The following is a 7390-nucleotide window of genomic DNA, read 5'->3' as shown; positions in this document are numbered from 1 at the left end:
TGGTTGCGTGGGTCGGGTGGGGGGTAGATACAGTATCTCCCTTCATAGCAACCCCCTTGCTTTGGGGGAGATGAACCTCCTTCCAGCGGCTTTAGTAACCCTGCCTTCTTCCAAACCCTGTCTCTAAGGCACGGCTGCCGAGAGCTGGGAACTGCGAACCACAAAGGGGTTCATTTCAGAAAAAAGGCTCCCGAGGCTGTGGGCCCAGAATCGGGGTTTTGAGGGCGAGATGAGTTTGTGTTTTATCCAACTGGCCCACAAAGTCCCGCTTTTGGGGTCATCCTAACTGCAAAGGGTTCAGGCCCTGGCAGCCACCAGAGGGGCCAACACCCCCAGGCTACGTCCATCCTGGTCTGAAACTAAAACTTGCAGAAGAGAAGGAAGGCTGGCTTCTTTGGTTAAAGGGAAAGGCTGTTTTGGGGTGGGAGGGTATTCTTACCTAACTCTGTTCTCAGTGCAAACCTGTGAAGGGCAAAAAACTAGCAGAGGGAAGTACAGGCACATCCCAAGAGGCTTCGTGAGGCCTTTTGGTGGACAAGACCAGTAGGAAATGGTCAACTCTGTGGGCTGCTTCTCAGCTCGAAACCCTTAAACACCACTGAGAGAAACCATAATGCTGAGACTTGGGTTTACCTCTGTCAAAGAAGCCAGCAGCCGGCTGTTTGCTTCTGCTGGATTCACGGATCTGTAATTCTTGGCTACTCCATGTTGTACAAACCGTTGTATAAGAAAGTCTGGACAATGAGTTCAGGAGGCATTTGTCTGTAAGACAGAGCAAATGTCCTTAGGATGAGGATATTCACCTGGTGTTCACACACACACACACACACACACACACACACACACACACACACACACACACACACCTCTGCCCTCTGTTGGGTAAACACAGCACACCATAGATGTATCTACACCCTGAGCTATTTGCAAACCCAAATTTAAATTAAACATTCACAGCAGGGGATAAAATGCTCAATGGCTTTTGAACTGAGGCCCTGATAGCAGATTGAGTGATTTGCTTGTTGTGGCACATGAACACACAGATGACATTTGTGCTGCCTTGGCAGACAAAAAACTCTTTCCTTCCAGAGTTCCTTGTTTTTCTTACAAGGCTAGACGAGCCCACACCATTTCCAGGAGCCCGTGGTGGTGCTGTGGCTCACCCGTGGGTGATGGCCTCGTGTGAGCTGTGTTTGTGCTTTGCTGACTCGCCACCTTGAACTGCCGGCCAGTTCCTATTGACTCCCCTAAATAATCTCAACCAATTAGCCTTTAATGATACTTGTACAAATAGAGTGTTTTTTGTGAATGAATGAGCCTGGAGCACCAGATGATCATGGGCTCAGATCATGGGCTGTCATGGAGGTGATGAAGCTGAAGGTGAAAATTACGGAGTCGTTAAAAATGTAGACAGTCAGGCAGAATTTAGTGTTAAATGTGAACCAATTCCTGCCCTTAAGGTGAGCATGCCCAAAGCACAGGACAGTGTTTACATCCAGCTCTGTAATTATGAATATATTTAGCAAACTGCTTCCCGCCCCCCAACCAGAGTTTGCTAACAGGTAAAGTGGCATGGCAAGGAGCTTATATACCAGTCCTTTGCAGCTCGAGGTCACAGCGGAGAGCACAGATTCTCTTCACAGTCCAGCCGCCACCCAGCTTCCCTCCCACCAGTAAGAAAAAAATGTCCAACAAGAACTCTGAATACATGTAGGTTTTTCTCCCTTGGCCTGTCCGTGTGAAATTTCATTAAGCAGTTGCTACCTCCCGCCACCCCATCTCCTTGCTCATGCAAGGAGTGTGTGGATTTAGAGCGTGGTGTGGGGAAGGAGCTATTTTGAATTTAGCCCTTTGCAACATGTATGCTGTACAGGAGAAATTTTCAACAGAAAGTATGTCAATAATGTATGATTGGGGTGAGATAGAAGGGACATGCCCTTCAAAACTGAGTATGCATGATGACTCAAGCCAGGGGAAGCTGGGACAACCCCTGCTTCCCTGCTCCCCTCTAACTGAAAGAAGGTTTGGGGGAGTAAGTCAACCCTACCGCTGTAAATAAATAAATAAATAAATAAACAACAAGAAGATTCAGGCAAGATAAACTTAGAGCTCTCTGAGATAGTAAATGGCTATTTTAGACATGAAAACGAACAAAACATTAGTCATGTACCCAAGTCCCCACTTCAGAGCCACTTGTCAGGAAACACACACGGAGGGAAGACTTCATGGACTTGTGTTGGAACGTCTTTCTCACCCACCATTCTAACCTAAAGTCCTTCTTGCTTCTCAGGTTTGGAACAAGGCGGAAACAAACCCCATTCAACCCTGTCCTACACAAGCATGTTCTACAGCTATAGAGTTTTCAGGGACAGAGGTGGATGTTGAAGAGAGAGGGGGCTGGGGGAATGGGAGCGATACCAGGTCCCTCCATTCACTCTATGACAGGCTAACCCCCCGGGCACCTCATGGCTTCTTTCCGTAGCTGCCAGTGTTCTGCTGTGGCCTTCACAATCTGTAGTTGTGGGGACATGGGCAGATATTGACAAAAGTTTCTGGGCTTTCATCATTTCCTTCACAAGAGACACTTGAGTTGTACAGACCCACAAAGTTCCCTTTTCCCCAGTGTTTTGTGCATTGTGGCATGAAAGGGACACCCTGGAAAGCACAAAGGTAGTGATGTCCAGGGAGAGCCCCTGTAAAAGGTTCTGTAGGGCGCAGGTATATGCAAGCTCCTGAGGACCAACCCTAGGTGGGAAGAAAGAGAAGCCATGCCCATGCAGGGATGAGCTGAGCTGCTGAGTTTCAATGTAGTATCCAGATTTTGAGACATCAGCAAACGGGGCTCTATCTACTAGAATCATCCATGAGAGCTGTGCCTGGGGACTGTTGGCATTGGTGCCCAAGACAGCCTGGACTGCTGCCAACTGAGGCCCAGACGTGGCCTTATTGCTATGACTAGAGCCCAAATAAGCTACAGATAGTAGCCTGGAGGTCTTTTACCTGGGGTCTGGGTAGAAGCAGTTTAGTGAGAAAGTGGGTGTTTGGTTCCCCAGAGCGGTCTTCTCAGAGACCCCCAGTAGGCTTAATAGCTTAGTGACCTTGTGAGCTCTGGGGAATGGGACATTTAGAAGGAAACACATGAAGCTGTTGCACGTTAGCTTCTAGAACACATACAGGCTTCTAGAAAATTCCAGTGCAGAGTTATGCTTTTGTAGCCAAGTAAAGCCTTCGTTGTTGTCCAGGGGTGGTAAGGGAGGTTGGGGTGCCCTGTGACCATCTCAGCTACTGTGGAATTCTTTGCCACTATCTTCCCCAGCCAGGAAGCCTGGTATACTCTTGGGAGTTGAGCATTCTCTGCCTAGGACTGAAGAGGCAGAGCTGTGGACCTAAAAGTGGGGAGAAGGTTGCAGGGTATTTGAGGACCTGGAGGGAAGGCCAAGTGGGCAAAGAAAAGGGGGAACACCTGAGCCACTTTGATATAGTCTGAGTGTGAGACCTGGGTGGGTATGCTGGCCTAAATCCTACAGGGAAGGGTGTCTCCAGCATGCTCAGCCTTGGCAGATCCACCTGCTCCAGGAAGCTGGGCCAGCCATGAGTCTGACAAACCCCTGGGATTCTCATTTGAACTCCAGGCCTCCAGATGGCCTCCTGGGCTCCTCAATGTATCTCAGCATAGCATTCAAAAGACCCAACCAGGAGCGCATGGGCCAGGCCATATTTAGCCTCAGGTTTTCCCAAAGAGTATTTTAGGTGCTGCCTGGAAGGAGAGCTCTTTGCTGAGTTGCTGGCTGTCACATGGTAGAAGTGGAATGGCATCCTCACAGGACAGGCCTGGGCCAGATGCCTCGAGGCTGCACCAGAGCTTTGGGGCCACCCAACCAGTACTGGGAATGAGTTGGGAAGACTGCTCATCCCATTTTTGTTTGGTGGTGATAAGGCCACTTCCATCAACCCAGCTGTTTTCAGTTGCCTCTTCTCTGAGGTGGCCCAGTGTGATGTGTCAGTAAGACTGCTGAGAGAAACCTTTGTGGATAGGTTAAACTATCCACAAAGTGCTAGCTGGTGCTAGCTGGCCTGGCAGGCCACCCCCAATAGAAACCTCCAATTTCAAATGTCTTGGGATGACATTACTGTGAATTTCTTTTTTCCTAGACCTTAATGGCAAGACCTCAAGGGAGTATGTTGGCATTCACAATGAATTTATCCCACCAGCTATAAACTTCCAGTGGTCCTTTCCTGAGCCCTCACTCTTCATAGGTCAGCCATGGAACCAGCTTACCTAGGTATTTCCATCTGGGTCTCAAAGGCAGCTGACTCACTCTCCCATAACGCAAGAAGGGAGGCCTTGATGGATCACTTGTTCTCTTTGCTCATCAGTGAGGGCCAGAAATGAATATTTGGTGTTTGGGGAAAACAGGGCAGGCCCTGTCCTTCAGGGCATCATCTGTGTGATCACTTCTGGAGCCTGCTAAGGGGTCTCGGATGCCTGGTTCCCTGCTCTTAGACTGAGGCATGTCTGCGTGGAAACTTCCGCTCAGAAACACATATAGCCAGTTCCTGCAAAGATGCTGGGGTTCCTGGGAGACTGTGCCTAGCGGCACACCCCCTCAAAATGTTCACTTGTCTTGAGTTTGCTTTAACTTTCTGCATTTTTTTTCCTTTTTAGTTTTGGCTCTTGGTGCCTCTAAGAGCCTCCACTTCCTGCCAGCTGGTTGGTTACCGCAGGGAAAATGAGGGACTTTTGGGGGCAGATGTGTTTCCATTCCGCTATCATAATGCCCCTAAAAATCCTTATTGCTCTTGCAGTATTCCTCGGGGTCCCTGGGCCAGGAAGACGGTAGCTCCAAGAGCTGCCAGCAACTCACAGAAGAGAAAGTGTTCCCTGAGCCCTCTGCCCCAGTTCCTCGGGTTAGATCTCCCCTCGCCGTGCTCAGAACCCATGAAAAATAAAAAGATGCGTGTGAGGCCGCTTGCTAAACATGCTTTTTACCCTCCAGGCAGGAGTAAAATGATGGCACTGGGAAAAGGCTGGCTATGGCTGCAATCCGGTCCACCTTAGCAAAAGTGGGGAAAAACAAGAGTTACCAGTTTGACAAGCCTGGTCCCTCCAGGGCTTCTAGGATCTTCACTGGGGGTGGGGTGGGGGTGGGAAGTACTTGCCAGCCAGCTCCCTCCCAGAAACAGGACACTTTCCCCACTCTGCCTCAGTTTCATCTTGCCAGTGGAGGGCCTGTACTCCCTGAACTAGCCTCAGAATTCTTGGACATAACCAAGGGTGTAATGAGATCAAAGGCACAAACCCTGAAGGTGCTTGAAGGAATGGGGAGGTCAGTGCCTACAGCATTAATTAGTATTGACACTAATGTTTACTAATTCATGCAAATGATTCAGACGAGGGGTTGGAAGCCACAGTGCAGCTGCAAGCATGGGTTTCTGGAAGCAGCCTGTCTGCTTAGCCATATCCTGCCTAAGCACTGGGATTCTCTGTCACTGCAGGGAAATTACTCAACCCATCTAGCCCTCAGTACCTCACACCTGAAACCCAGAGCTTAGAGTTTCTCCAAGTCTCTTAAACATATCCACTAGGTGACTTAAGTGAATCATGTCTAAAGTTATGAATTATGCTAATAGGCATTTCTTTGCACAGTAAATTTTTAGTTATGGCAGCTGGTTGGTTTCCACTTTGTTTGGGTGGGAATTTTTTTTTTTTTTTATGAGAAGGTTTCTTTTTCCTACCACCGCCACCCCCTTTTGAGACAGGGTCTCACTATATAGCTTTGGTTGGCTTGGAGCTTGATATATTGACCAGACTGGGCTCAAACTCAGAGATCTGTCTTTCCCTGGCTGGAGTGGGTTTCTTGAAAGAAAGCGATGAAGCAAGTATTTTGAGGCCAAGAGGCAGAATCCAGCACCATGGTCTGTAAGGTGTCCAAAGTCAACTTTTAAAACTCCTGTTTCCTAGGGGTTCCCCACTCGGTTGGTGTGAACAATGGTGAAGGTACAGAGATAGCTAATGTTCAAACTCACCATGGCTCCAACTGTGACATCGCTGGGTGTCCTGTGACCCACATAGTGAGGTAGAACCATGTTCCAGGCTCACCATCCCCAGAGGCCACTCCATGCAATCTTATCTATGGCTGTGGTTTGTCTCACTCTGGGGTGACTCTCTGCCTCCTTCCTGGTTTTCTCTGGGAAATGGGAGACTCAGACCTCTTCGACAGGCCACCAGGTGGTTAAGGAGCCACCACACAGAGCTTTCATGGTTAGGGGACCAAGGGCTCCATACTGCTCTTGGCCTTGAAGGGTGCCAGTTCAAAGGACCAGAGTATGCTGGACTGGGCTCAAGTGCCAGCTCCCAGCCAAGGCCCTCAGGGAGGTGGGGAGGGAAACAGCAGGCCCCAGCAAGGGGGCCAGCTCTGGTTACACTTTATGCTGTGTCATGGGGTGGGGGTGCCAGAGAGGGCTGGCTGGCCAGCTGGGGCAGGTACAGAGGCCAGCAGACAGTTGCCAGAGCACACTCTGCCCCCAACCTACAAGCCTGCCAGGATAGGACAAGGCCCAAGGGGCACCCCTTACATACATTTTTCACCCACGCATTGGGGAGAATTTTTAGGACTGTTTTATGAGACAGGGTTTCACACTGTAGCCTAGATTGAGCTTGAATTTGCAGAAAGCCTCGTGCTTTGGCCTCTGTAGGCATGGCCTTCAACACCATGCCTTGCTACTAAAACTAGTTGATGTGCCTCTGTCTTTGTCTCTCAGTGTGCACCCACCTCATCTCTCTCTGTGCCCTCCCCCCACCCACTCTACATTTTTTTTAAGGCAGGGTCTGTCACTAAACCTGGAAATCACTAATCAAGTAAGACTGTCTGGCTAGCAAGACAGTCTTTTGCTGTTACTGGGTTTGTTTTGTTTGAGACAGGATCTCACTAGGTCCCCATTGGCCCCAAATTTGCTACCTAGAACAAATTAGCCTTGAACTCAAGGACAATCCTCCTGTTTCTGCCATCTAAGTGCTGGGATTACAAGGGTTCCGACCACACCCGCTGCTCCCTGTGTCTCCATGTTACTGAAATGGGTGCACATAAGACCACTCCTGTCGTATTCCTGTTCCAGCGATTCTCCTGTCTTCATGGGGGTTATAAAGATGCAGCCTCATACTAGGCTGCTTTTTATGGGTTCTGGAGTTGACCTTAGGTCCTTGTGCTTGCCAGGCAAGCACACTACCAACTTTGCTTCCCCCCACCCCCCAGCCCTAAGGCACAACTGAAAGCTACATGGACTTGGACTTTAGAGGTTGTGACTATTGGTTCTGGATCAAATTGTATATCTCCCCACTCCCTCCCTCCCTTTCTCTGCTGAGGGCCTACTATGCCAGGCACAGTGCCAG

General features: G+C 49.4%; 2 non-coding genes across 2 annotated transcripts; both read left to right on the top strand.

Annotated features, from left to right (window-relative positions):
• Nucleotides 1–202: 202 nt before the first annotated feature.
• Mir193b (microRNA mir-193b) lies at nucleotides 203–280 on the top strand. Its single transcript, NR_105156.1, has one exon. It is a non-coding gene; the product is annotated as a microRNA mir-193b (primary transcript).
• A 4444-nt stretch (nucleotides 281–4724) lies between these two features.
• Nucleotides 4725–4805, top strand: Mir365 (microRNA mir-365). The gene has a single exon (NR_105225.1). It is a non-coding gene; the product is annotated as a microRNA mir-365 (primary transcript).
• Nucleotides 4806–7390: the final 2585 nt, after the last annotated feature.

This window comes from Cricetulus griseus, chromosome 7 (genome assembly GCF_003668045.3).
Source record: "Cricetulus griseus strain 17A/GY chromosome 7, alternate assembly CriGri-PICRH-1.0, whole genome shotgun sequence".
NCBI classification, from domain to species: domain Eukaryota; kingdom Metazoa; phylum Chordata; class Mammalia; order Rodentia; family Cricetidae; genus Cricetulus; species Cricetulus griseus.
This window is presented reverse-complemented; position numbering and strand designations above follow the sequence as displayed.